The sequence below is a fragment of the Anastrepha ludens genome, chromosome 6, assembly GCF_028408465.1.
Source record: "Anastrepha ludens isolate Willacy chromosome 6, idAnaLude1.1, whole genome shotgun sequence".
In the NCBI taxonomy this organism is placed as follows: Eukaryota; Metazoa; Arthropoda; class Insecta; order Diptera; family Tephritidae; genus Anastrepha; species Anastrepha ludens.
Genome location: NC_071502.1, coordinates 115,196,557 through 115,210,791, shown reverse-complemented (window position 1 = coordinate 115,210,791; position 14,235 = coordinate 115,196,557).

Here is a 14,235-nt window from a genome sequence, read left to right as displayed (position 1 = left end):
TTTCGGCATGCTTTTTCTCACACACACAGACGGCTGCTACATTCCCCATTACCCATCTCTATCTTGAGTATTTAGTAATATTATTTCTGGCGCTTACGGTCTTTCCTGTTTTTATTTGGTAAGTGTTTGTTAATTTCGTTCCCATTTCGGTATTTGATGAGCATCATCGTTGATTTGATTATTTGTGGCTACATTTCTCATGTTTTGGTGGGTTTAGTGATATTTTTATGTGACATCATAAATATGTTTTTTTTGTGCTTTTGCTTTTGCTTGATTCTCCTACTTGGTTTGGTTAGATTTTGTAATCAACTTAATACATTTCAGGTTGAAAGAAAATTACTGAAATATCTTGAACGACTTATTTTCCCAAATAATTTGTAGATGATTGTATTAATTTGCTTTCATATTTTATTATTTTTTTTAGTTGGAAAAGGTCATTATGAAAATATTGAAATTTATGTAGCCAACTTGTAACTTATCTTGCTTTGAAAATTACAAAAATGAACTGACCGATTGGATGAAATTCAAAATCGTCCATATATAACAAAATAATGATATATCTACAATCAAATGACTAAACCAATGTGGGGCTGTGCTAGTCAAAATAATATCAGCACAATCCAACGACTTCAAAATAAAATGCTCAAAAATATTGTCAACGCACCTTCGTATGTTCGCAATGTAGATATTCATCGTGACCTTAAAACCCCTACGTTTGCTGATGTTATTAGAAACCAAGCAGAAGCCCACTCTATTAGGCTCCAGAACCACATTAACGAGGAAGTTGTAGTGCCAACAAACATTGTGTAAGTATATTTAAATGTCTGTAAGAAAAGAAAAGAAAAGTGTAACTTATCTGTAATTAGGAAACTCCGGTAATTCGAAGAAAACGAAGACAACATAACCGATATAAAAAAAATTATTAATGATTTAAGTGGTTAGATAAACATAATATTAAAGATATTGGACACCATAGGAACAGAGCATAGAACTATGACTCATAAAATTTTTGTATACTGATATAAAGTCCATAACCCCCCATAGACAAGGCCCTTTCAGGCATCTTAATGAAGTCTCAGAAATTCTTTATAGCCGTATTCCTAACCGTCATAGGATCTATTAAATTGGTCTTCAAAAATATTCAGCTAAATCCAGTCAAAGCTCAAATTTCATAAAAAAATGTTTGAAAAGCCTTTTCGCACCCTGTCACAGGAATGATTCAATTATTACAGGTTTGCTCACTTATGGCATTAGAATTCTGACACTCCCTTACAAAAGGTCACACTTAAAAGGATGAAGAAAATGGAAATATTAAATAACTTTTTGCTTAAAATGGTAGCAAAATAGTCCTTCTTTTAGTTAAATTATAAAAAAATGTATAGTATAATCGGAAATTGTCAAGTATGATATTAAGAAAAATTATTTAACTTAATGGCAGAAGTATATTTTGTGAATTCGTTTTTAAATTCAATACTGATCGCAAAGTTTCGCCAATATGACGCTATTATGTTACCTAAGTATTATGACTTTGAATTTTTTCACAGAAGAAGCGGATTCATCATACATTTGGTTGACTAAAACCAAACTTTGAACATACTCACGGCGCTTTACTTTAGTATTCCTTTACCACGTAAGTTTGGAGTTTTGATTACCCAGTCAAGATTATTCTTACAATACTTAACGAAATACCTACACTTATTTATACTAATTATTATTATATCGACGGCAGCCGTCGTAGCCGAATGGCTTGGTGCGTGACTACTATTTGGAAATGCAAGAGTTCGAAACCGTGGGCCTGAATCACCAAATGATAGAAAATGTTGTTTGTAATAGCCGTCGCCCTACGACGGGTAATGGCAAACCTCCGGGTATATTTCTGCCATCTGCCATCCGGAGGCTGTGATTTATTACATATTGCTAAAGGAGTACTTCCTCAACCTATATTTGAAAGGCATCGTGCTCAAATTGTCAAAACGTCCATCTTTCACGTTCATAGCCCCAAAAAGATGCTCTATCATATCCTGATTTAAGCTGTATGTATGTCAGGAAGTTTTTCATAACGTTTTGGTTATGTACATACCAAGTAAGTTCTTGTGCTTACAAACCCTTTTGAAAACAAAATTTTGTATATAGCCGAAGGCCGTAGCAGCAGTGTTTGTTCCTTTTTCTTTTTCTTACCTTTTAAGTGAATTAATTTCTTCTACTTTTGCTAAAATTGTTTAGAGTTAGCAACCCAGTGTCTTGCTAAGGGAGTCGATTTGTCAAGAGGAAATGAACGTTTGTCCGCATTTTTGTGTTGTTTGAAAATGTATGGCGGCAACCCTTAACCGATCAAAATATAACCAGTTATCGTTAAAAACTAGAGTTGCTATTGGGCATATGATTTTTGCAATGCCAAAAGAGTTTGAAGTTGCTACAAAATCCCGTTAATTTTTGATAATTTTTTTTGTTGGCAGTGTTGTGTACTTTCTTTTATATAAAAAATTTAATTGGCTATGCAACTGTATACCAAAAGTTTTTCTGCAAATTCTAATAAAAAAAACATGATGAAACATCGGCAATTTTGATAGAATTTTTTTGATTTCTTTTTGTTTAATTTTTGTACAAACTTTGAAAATGCAATTTATGTGGTCCTTGTTATAAACTTTATAAAAAAAGTAATGCAAATTAAAAAGACGGAAAAAAATTGTCAAAACTCATTCAAATTCCTGAATTCAAATTTCATGCGCAACGTCGTCATTTCTGAAGTGCCCTGGAGGATATGATAAAATATATACATTTTTTTATATTAATGCTTCTTCTTATTTTTAGAATGGTACTTACAAGGTGGCGCAAAATAATCATCCTATCGGATTGACACAGCTGCAGTTTTAAACAGATAAACAGCGTAGAGGTCAAAATAAAGATTTACGTCACTCAAAAATCTTTTTTATTTAGTAAAAAATGTATTAAAAAAAAATTGATGAATAATTTTGCGCCATCTTGTATTAAAAGTATAGTCACATAATATTTATAAAATAATAAAAATTTATTTAAAACAATTTTAAGGTAAAAAACTATAAAGCAATGGTTTTGGAAAATTGAATCAACAGTACCAAAAATGTTGGAGAAAGTGATATAGGACGACCAATTAACAGAAAACGTATATTATGGAAAAATTAAAAAGGTTCACTGTAATAATGAGCGCGATGATGGCAATCAAGTAGAAGAAGACGCAGTTGAAGATGGAGGTGGTATTGAAGATGGCGGGGCTGACTAGATAATATTTTGATAGGTACGCACGCATGAATTTGAGTTTCGTAATTGACAAAAATAGATTCTGCGCAGGATTTTTGGACCTTTGCACGTTGACAACGGCGAATATCGCAGGCGATGGAACGTTGAGCTGTATGAGCTTTACGACGACACAGACATAGCGCAGTGAATAAAGATCCAGCGGCTACATTGGCTGGGTCATGTCGTCCGAATGGATACAAACGCTGCGGCTCTGAAAGTATTCGATGCGGTGGTAGTAGAAGAAGAGGAAGGCCTCCTCTGAGTTGGAAAGATCAGGTGCAGAAGGACTTGGCTTCACTTGGTGTATCCAATTGGCGCCGGTTAGCATGAGAAAGAAACGACTGGCGCGCTTTATTAAACGCGGCCAAAATCGCGTAAGCGGTTATCGCGCCAATTAAGAAGAAGAAGATTGGCAAAGATAGTGAAACGTGAGATAAAGTGGAAAGGCAGAAAAGTTCAGATAACGGTAAATATAAATAATAAAAGTTAGCCACTCACGGGGATGAGAAAGTACACCTTTTTTTATAATAATAATAAGGAATTTTATTTTAACAAATACAGAATTTTTTGCACAAAAAAATCATTTTTTATAATGCTTGACTATCCAAATTAATGTTTTGTAGGGATCTAAGAGGGACAAAATACACAGTGCAGGACCATAGAAAAGTATAAGAAATTTAATGATTGATATAAAGTAATTAAGGCCCACTGAGCATGAAAACATATTCATATAGCTGACGATAAATAAATTGTTTAATGTTTAGAATCATTTGAACATAATAATATTGATATCAATTGACAAAGTCACTAATATTTTATAATATTTGTTTAGTTACAGTCAGAGTACATAAATTAAAAAATGTTTTTTTTTTATATACATTCGGCAACTATGAGAATTCTATTTTAAAGATTTTTTTTCAATTAACTAAAAAAACTTATTTAGAGTTCATTAAAAATCCAAATTTTGATTTAATTTACTTCAACTCAAAAATAGTTTACCCTGCATTTTGAGAAATCAAAATATGTAGACAGCAATTTTAGCCAAAATTTATTATTTCGGCACAACAGTGGCAAACAAAAAAATCTACCAGCCATATAACAACACCAGAACAAAAAGTGTGTAAAAAATCAAAAAATTTCAACTAAACTCTGAAACTGAAAAGAATAAAAGAATTACTCGCATTTAGTTTCCCATATTCTGTATGAATAAATTAATATAATATTTCGACGCTTTGACGAAAAAAAGTCTTAAACAGCGAACGCGTGTAGGTGTTCCAAACATAATTCGCTGCTTAATTGGCTCTAAATTGTGCCTAAGTGTTGTTGATTTGATTAATTGTGGGTCGTTAGCGTTCTATAGAAAGTAAATGCGGTTCACAAGCACAAATTATGTATGTGTATGTGATGTGTAAGCTGTGTAGTTAAAACGGTTACTTAAGATAGTGCCTGAACGACCTTGAAGGGGCAATATGTTTTAAGTTTCATTTGCTTCTGAAAATAAACGAAATTAATTGAGTTGGTACTTAAAAGGGATTAAATGGTTAAATATAGATGAATACGGATTTAGTAGTGTAATAATAAATGGTCTTTGGTACTAATACTTATTAATAATATTGGCTATTGTATTTAACATTAATACTGTAATATTGGCTATTATGTGGAAACTATAAGTTTTATGACATGTCATATTGAATTTTTGTAATTTTTTTTTTTTTGTGTACATTATATTTATTTATTAATTATAAATTTCTGTAATTTTTTCATAACAATTAGCTCATAATCCTAAAAACTTTGCTTTCCCACAGGTGTTACTTTGCGTTTTACTTCACTTTGTCGGTACTGCAAATGAAGTTCGTTGCTTAAGTCTTTTATTAGAGTGCTTCTATTGGTTTAGTTGTGTGAGTGAGGCTCACTTTCTGTTATATTTGACATATCAGCGTTTTCAAAATGTCATTTGTAATTATTTAAAACATATTTCAAATATATAATATAGTGAAAAAAATTGCTTAGATACTTTTGTTGTTTATTTTTTAATTTTTTTATTTATATAAATTGTGGTTTGTGTTGTTTTTCTTTCGAATGACTAAATTTACCTTATTTTTTATTTCATTTTATTTTATTTCATTTTATTTTATTTTATTATGTTTATTTTTTTATTTTTGTTTTTTCTTTTATTTTTTTATTTTTTATTTTATTTTATTTAATTTTATTTTATTTTTTAATGTGTTTTTTTTAATTTCGCAATTTTTTCTTTTATGTTAGACTCAAAACTTGATTTTATATTTATATATGTAATTTCATGTGTGTTGTTGTGCTCTAAAAGTATAAGTCCTACATATACAAACACGTTTACAAAAAATAAAATAAATTGCTTTTCATTTTCCTAAAATTATATTTTCGACCAATTCCCAACCAAGTGCTTTTAAGCTAAATGAACTGAAGTGAGATGATTATCACTGACATCTATTGTATTATTTATGATTTCAAGGTGCACAAAAATTTAACAAAAGTTAATTAAGTGAAAAATTTCTAAAATTCCTTAAAATGAATTTCTATAAAAACGTATATTTTTTATTAATAGTGTTATACAAATTATAGCTTTCAAAATGTCATTTGAAATTATTTAAATTAATTTTAAATGCACAATAAAGCGTTTTCTGTTCTTGAAGTTTTTCATGCATGTTTTTCATTTTTGGTTGGTTTTTTGCCTCACACTCGCTCTCTTCTATCTTTAGGTTGGCCAACCACAACCAAACATAATTTTTTTACTTCAGAATCTAATCTATCACCAAATACCTCACACTTGCGCTCTTCTATTTTTTGAATGGAGTAAAGTTGCGAGTAAAACAAATATTATTATTTATCTGGAGTTCCGGGCAACTAATAAAGGAAAAGTATTGTGGATGTTATCCTCAATTGGATGGTAGCCTCTCTGTAGACTGGCGAGATTTTGAGGTATTTGTGTAGAAATGTAATACTGCAACTGAGCTCCACGGTGAAAGGTTGTGTTAAATTATGACAAAGGAGATTTCAAGAAAATTTAGAACTCATCATAAGAAAATTGGATCCTTTAAAAATGCTCCCAAATACAAGTAGAATCGAAGTGAGGCATTTGGCTTTATGTGGTGTGTGCTTAAAAGTCCATGATACCAGATTTGACTACAAGCAACTTTTATCTATTTTCACATATAAAAAAAATGTGTGCATGGAAGCGTTTTTCATCAAATTATGCGGTCATACCAGCTGTGAAAGCGTATTTGTCAGCCCTTCCAGGTTCTCACTTCAGGGGTGGAGTTCATGAATTAGAATCTCGTTGGAAGAAGTGTATTGATGTTCAGAGAGACTAAACTGAATAATAAAGTGTATTTCAAACCACAAAATTGTGTTTTTTCTTATCGAGCTACTAAACTTATTGAACAACCTAGTATATAGAATGCCCATAGAGCTTTTTTTGTCTTCGGTTTATGAAAATCACCTGATCATAACACTCTAGTGCCTTTGTGATTAGAAAAAAATGCAATCGCGGCACTAGTGAAGGTGAAGAAAGGTGAAGGCATCACCTGAAGTATCCGGTCGCATTAGCAGTTTCAAAATTAAATTTTTTTGAGCAAACTACTAATGGAAGCGAATTTGTGTATAATATATAAATTGTCCTTAACTAACAATTGCATTACCATAGAGAGGCCTTTTATCCTTTTACCTGAAGCACATTGAATAGCTGATTCTCCAAGCCTGCAATCTTAATTTGTCTTCAACTTCAAACAAAATAAAAAATGTAATAGGACTATGAATAAGTTCGTGCGGTTTTACAACAGATGGCGTAACTTGATTATTATTCCATCGATCCACATTTCCAAACATTCATTGGAGAGCTACTGTCGTAAGGCACAAACGTCAGTATAAGTTTTTTATTTGAAGCGTAAACAACAATATTTTTACCACACTTGAAAATGTCGAATTTCGTGCCAAATAATGTGTTTTTGCGGGGAATTCTTCTTCATTATTTTAATATGAAGAAAAAAGCAGCCGAAAGTCATCGTATCTTGGTGGAAGTTTATGGTGAGCATGCTCTATCTGAGCGAACGTGCCAGAAGTGGTTTGCACGCTTTAAAAGTGGTGATTTTGGCTTGGAAGACGAAGAACGCGAGGGTGCGCCGCCAAAGTTCATGGATACCGAATTGGAGGAATTGCTCGATCAAGATCCGGCTCAAACGCAAGAAGAGGTTGCAAAAACTTTGGGAGTTGATCAATCAACCATTTCCAAACGTTTAAAAGCCATGGGAATGATCCGAAAGGTAGGTCATTGGGTGCCGTATGAATTGAAGCCAAGAGACGTTGAACGCCGTTTTATGGCATGCGAACAACTGCTTCAACGGCACAAAAGAAAGGGTTTTTTGCATCGAATTGTGACTGGCGATGAAAAGTGGGTTCATTACGACAATCCAAAACGTCGGGCAACGTATGGATACCCTGGCCATGCTTCAACATCGACGTCGGCGCAGAATATTCATGGCCTGAAGGTTATGCTGTGTATCTGGTGGGACCAGCTGGGTGTTGTGTATTATGAGCTACTGAAACCGAATGAAACGATTACGGGGGATGTCTACCGACGACAATTGATGCGTTTGAGCCGAGCACTGCGAGAAAAACGGCCGCAATACGCCGATAGACACGACAAAGTTATTTTGCAACATGACAATGCTCGGCCACATGTTGCACAAGTGGTCAAAACATACTTAGAAACGCTCAAATGGGATGTCCTACCCCTCCCGCCGTATAGTCCAGACCTTGCGCCATCCGATTACTATCTCTTCCGATCGATGCAACATGGCCTGGCTGACCAGCACTTCCGTAATTACGATGAAGTCAAAAAATGGATCGATTCGTGGATTGCGGCAAAACCGACCGAATTTTTCACAAAGGGAATCCGTGAATTGCCAGAAAGATGGGAAAAAGTAGTAGTAAGCGATGGACAATATTTTGAATATTAAATTTGTAACCATTTTACGTCAATAAAGTTTCAAATTTCGAAAAAAACCGCACGAACTTATTCATAGTTCATTAATAAAAAAAATTTAATAAGTTTTCTTTTCAATAGCAAAGATGCGTGATTACTCATTAAGTGACGTACGTTATTTTCTTTTAATTTATTCCTTAACCCCAACTCCTTAACCGATCACGGTCGTTTTTGTAGGAAGAGTGCTCATTCATTTATACAAAGCACACACACACATGCATACACATCATATACAGATATTTGCATATCAGTTCAATATTCCAATTAGTTATCGTTTTGCGTGTTTGTTGTTGCAATTTTTAAAAACACTCTTAATTACGTGTACACATTTTTAAATGCATTGTTGTCACTTCGCCTTTATTAATTATATTTTCTTAATAATTTACAAAAATCAACTTGTTTATACAAATAAGTGACCTTTTTTAAATAATTTTAATTAAATTCTGAAATTTTTTCATGATTTCGTTTATATTGACAAGCGATAGCGTGCCTTCATGCACAATTAACATGTGAACGAAATTGACAGGGGTCAATTGGAAAAACTTGAACTGTCGCAATGGCAGACAAATTAATTTAATGGGGAAAAGAAAAGCAAAAACTAGTTAAGGATGGGAAATATTTATAAATTTATAAAAAAAGTTAAAATAAGAAAAAAAGACAGCAACATTATAATATATGATTTTTAATACGAGTAAGTCCAAGTCGAGTGATCCAAGTATTTTGAACATTGCCGTTAGTTCTTCTGAAAAATTGAAAAAAACTGCCTATCTAATGAAGGTAATCAATAAATCAATGAAATGCATTACTCTAGCACCTGAACAAGCACATAAAATTGTATGCTAGAGTTTTGTTAAGGCAGTACTTCTCTCTAATTTGCTGTATGTATTTGATAATTCGAGAAGTTTTGGGAGTCATTTTGTCTAACTTTCAGAGATTACTGAAAATCGTATAAACTATTAGATGCGCAACTAAGTTCTCGCTGTTTTTTTGATGAAAGTACAACTTTATTCTGAAAAAATGGGTACATGTGAACCATTGAAAGTATTGCCCATCGCTGGCTACTACTTTTTCCCATCTTTCTGGTAGATATCGTGTACCGTCGAGGTAAAACTGTTCATCTTTTGAGGTTATGCACGGATCAAGCCATTTTTTGATGTCTTCATATGAATGGAACTGCTGGTCAGTTAGATCTTGTGCCATCGATCGGAACAGGTGGGGTAGGATTTCCCATTTCAGTGTTTCCAGGTAGGTTTTAACGTGAGGTCGAGCCTTATTATGCTGTAGAATCCCTTTTTCATTTCTCTCCGCGAATTGCGGCCGATTCTCGCGCAGGGCTCCACTCAATCGCACCAATTGAAGTCAATACCGGTCCCCAGTGATGGTTTAGCTTGGTTTTAATAGTTCATAATAAATAACACCAACTTGGTCCCGCCAAATACATAGCATAACTTTCGCAGCGTGAATATTAGGCCGAGACAACGAAGTAGAAGCATGACCGGGCGGTCTCCATGACTTTCTTTTCCTTGGATTGCTGTAATGAATCCATTTTTCATCAACCGTCATGATGTGATGAAGAAACCCCTTCCTTTTTTGCCGCTGGAGTAGTAGTTCACAGGCGAAAAAACGACGTTCAACATCCCTTCGTTTTAACTCACAAGGAACCCAAGTCCTCTGTTTCTGAATCATTCCTAAAGCATGCAATCGCTTGGAAATGGATTGGCGGGTAACTCCTAATACCGAAGCAAGCTCTTCTTGCGTTTGACATGGATCCTTATTGAGCAATGCCTCCAATTCAGCGTCTTCGAAGGTTTTTGGCCATCCTTCATATAATAAAAAAAATCTGTTACTTTGTTTTCCCGAAATGGCCAAAAACATTGTTTTCCTCATAATTGTTAATCAAAACGTAAAACACAGATTTATAAAAATTTTAAATTTACAATATTGAATAAATCTCAAAAATTATAAAATTTGTTTGAAATATTATATGTGTATATCAAAAAGTACCAAAAAGCTATAATTTTGATTAAATTAGCAAAAATTGTAACAAAAAATACTCTATTATTACTATTTTTCTTAAAACATTTTTTTAAGCAAATTTTATCTCAAAAATTAAAAAAAAAATGTTTAGTTTATCAAAAAAAAAATATTTATAACTTTTTAAATATATTACTTTTCTTATGTATGTTTTATCTTAACATATTAAACAAACTTTACAACAATATTACAAAGAAAAGAAGAAATTTCACTTTTTCACTCTATATGTACCATAATTTTCCACACTGAATAACTCTTAAAGCTATTTTTCCCCCCTTTACCTCCTTATTACACTGAACGCTACAAATACATCACTTGAGGACAATGAAGATGATAATTAAAGTCAATATTAGGATAAATGATCATTGAAAGCATACGTTCGGCATATCCCAGCGTGATTGCTTTGTTATCTAATTTCTGATCGAGTGACATGATTTAGCTTGATAAAGCTTTTTATAATAGAGTCTAGCTATATAGTTATTTTACCATGTTTTGGGCCTCGATAGAATCGATCAATCTCTGTCACAGAGAAGACTGAACTCATCGATTTCACTCGAAGATCCACTCGCATTGCAAAGCTTCTGGAGTATTTGACTTTGCCTCTTCTAACGCACCTTCTAGATGTTGGTGATGACAATGAATTTTTCCGAAGACATCGGGGTGCTTACTACATGCTTCAGCTCCGACATAAAATTAATGTGAATAAAATTTAAATTGTCTATGGAAAAAAGAGAATTATTTTAAATAGCTTTTATTTCGATATATTTAAATGAAAGTTACGCATTCTCCTTAAATGCAGTGGAATTGCTTTGCAAGCATGAGTGTAGATCAAAGAGCGTTGTGAGGATTGTAGCCCCACAAATTAATGCTCTTGCACATATCACAATGTAATTTTTATAGCATTTACCTTAATATGAATAATTAAAGGTGAGTTCTGGAGGTACTAAAGCTAAAGAGTAAATCATATGTCGGTTTCTTTTGAGAAATGCTATGAACAAACACCATTCAATATTTTCTGACATTTTTTCTTTAATTATAAGTACTAAATCTTTCAATTAACTTTGAGTTATTCAATAATTCAAATGGCTATCCACTGACTCAGCCTTGACTATTTGCAAACAGTTCCCCAAAAGGGTTATAACTATTCTTGACCGAGCGTTTTGTAAATTTACTAACACAAATATTATTTTTTCCTTACGAGACTTAAGAACAGCAATGGTGCTTATAAATGTTATTGTCGGCTAAACCTTAGCAAAGCCCCAAATCGCTGTAATCTAGAAATGACCTAGAATTTCTTTATAATGAAATTTTTTCCTGTTTAAAATCGGTTTGATGAATTATACAATTGTAATCTAAATCTGATATGATTTATTTAAATATATTTTTTTCCAGTTCATTGCTTGTTGGTCTTTTCTCCCATTAATTTCTTCCTCTTTCTTCGTCAACTAACTAAAATAACAAAAATATATTTTTATATTGTATTATTTTCTTATCATTTTAAACTTTCCGTTTGCATATGTATGAGTTTACTGTTTGATTTTTGATGTATGGCTTTTTTAATTTTTTCCTTGCCATTTCGTTTTGTCTTTCCTCACAAGTACAATGTTGTAATGTCAGGAGTGCGAGGTCAACCACAAATTCATTTGATAATCGAATTGCAGCATGACTTTTTCAATTGAGGATGCGCCAACTTCGATTAATAACAGATCATTATTATTCATATTTGGTTACACACACAATGCAATGTGCATTAAAATTATGTTTTTATGACTTTATGAGATTTTTGTAAACATGCAACTTCCGACAACGTCGCGGTCGGTTAACACTTCATAAATCAAAAAGTGGTAAACAATGTTTTTGAAATAACAATTTCAATCACGAAATGAAAAAGGCCAGCAAAACACAAAAAATATAAATATTTTGTGGAAAATCTAAAGAAATTTGTGGAAATTTAAAGAATTTCTTCATTAAAATGCGGCTATGTAAAGTCAGCATCAAAAGTTAAAAGTGTGCACCACATATTGACAAGTTTTGAATATTTCTTTGTTTATTTTTAAATTTCAATTCTCTTATAAAACTGTAGTTTATATTACAACAAAAACTATATAGCTCAAAGTTTCAAACTTTGTCCAAAATTTAAAAAAATTCGACGAATTTCTAGCAAAATTGCATACTTTTTAATCAGAACTTCTGGAAAAGTTTCGAGTATGCGGTTTTGCAGTACATTGAATTTTGTTATGGCAAAGTGCAAGTTTCAAGTAATAGGTTTTTCAATTGGCGCGGGTCGATTTTGGCGCCCTGTGGCAGCCATTTTGTTCTGGTGACATCTGTCAAATCTTTTGTTTATTATTCAGTTGTTTATGCCAAATCATCATAGCAAGTTACACGATTGAACAGCACGTTCAAGTGATAAAACTTTATTATCAAAATGAGTGTTCATTAACGCAAACGTTTTTCAATTGGCGCGGGTCGATTTTGGCTCCCTGTGGCAGCCATTTTGATTTGGTGACGTCTGTCAAATCTTTTGTTTATGCCAAATCATTGCGCCCATTTGTCGGTAGACGTGGTGGCTCTTCCAATTTCTTTGAACCATATGGACCTAGACGACATGTGGTTCCAGCAGGACGGTGCTACGTGCCACACAGCAAATTTTATTCCATTTTATTCCATTTCAACATCTACCCGCCCTATTAAAAACCCCTTCAAAAATTACGTTGATTTTTGACAACTTTTCCTGCTGAGGGTGTTGGGTTTTTTTCTCCATATAAAAAAAATCGATCATTCCTTATGAGACTGTGAGGAATTCTTCAAGCTAATAAAGATTTTTGAAATTTTATTATCCATACTCACCTTCGAAATGTCTAAATTAATTTTAATAATTAATTAATAATTTAATTCAAATGCAACTCGCTAGGTGACACTGGCTCCGAATCGCCTCATATTGCCTTAATGAAACTGAATGCTTTTCTAAAAAAAATGCTTTTCCGAAAAAATAAACTCCACTAAATGAGACTGAGGAAAAAATTTTAATACCTATATTTGCAGTTTATTGTTTTTCAAGCTCAGAAAATGTGTATTCTCTATAATGGGTTAAGAGTTTATTACCAGGGAGACAAAAAATAAAAAATTTTAAACTTTGTGAATTTCGTGCCCTTAACTAAAATACCTTTCCACAATATGTCGTTCTCTCATGTCGTTTTGTTTTTGTTTTTTCCTACTCGATGCATTTTGACATTGCATAGGAGACGTAAAATTTCATGCGTCATCTGACCACAAGTTTTGTGCCTCACTCATTTAGAATAGAGTTCAAAGTTCTACAACCTTCGGAAAATATGAGTTTTGTTGTTCCTTTGTTCCTTTGTTCCTTTTTTAAATAATTAAAAGTAATTCCTGCTTCCAAGTAAACATTCGTCTTAACTGTGAGCTAATTTATAGAGCGAGTTGTTGACAAAATTTTAATCATTTTGCTTTATACGAGTACTTTTTTTTCATTTCTCGTTTTTTGTTTTTTTTTTTAATTTTTTTTTTTGTATGTCACTTGCTACTGATACAGTGGAAATTAACAAATACATTTTAGTGAGAAGTGTTTGCAAAATGATTAATCGCAATAAAGGGTAATGTGAATGTTTATAAAAATTACAAATTGTAATAGGTCTATTTATAAGTTCGTGCGGTTTTACAACAGATGGCGTAACTTGATTATTATTCCATCGATCCACATTTCCAAACATTCATTGGAGAGCTACTGTCGTAAGGCACAAACGTCAGTATAAGTTTTTTATTTGAAGCGTAAACAACAATATTTTTACCACACTTGAAAATGTCGAATTTCGTGCCAAATAATGTGTTTTTGCGGGGAATTCTTCTTCATTATTTTAATATGAAGAAAAAAGCAGCCGAAAGTCATC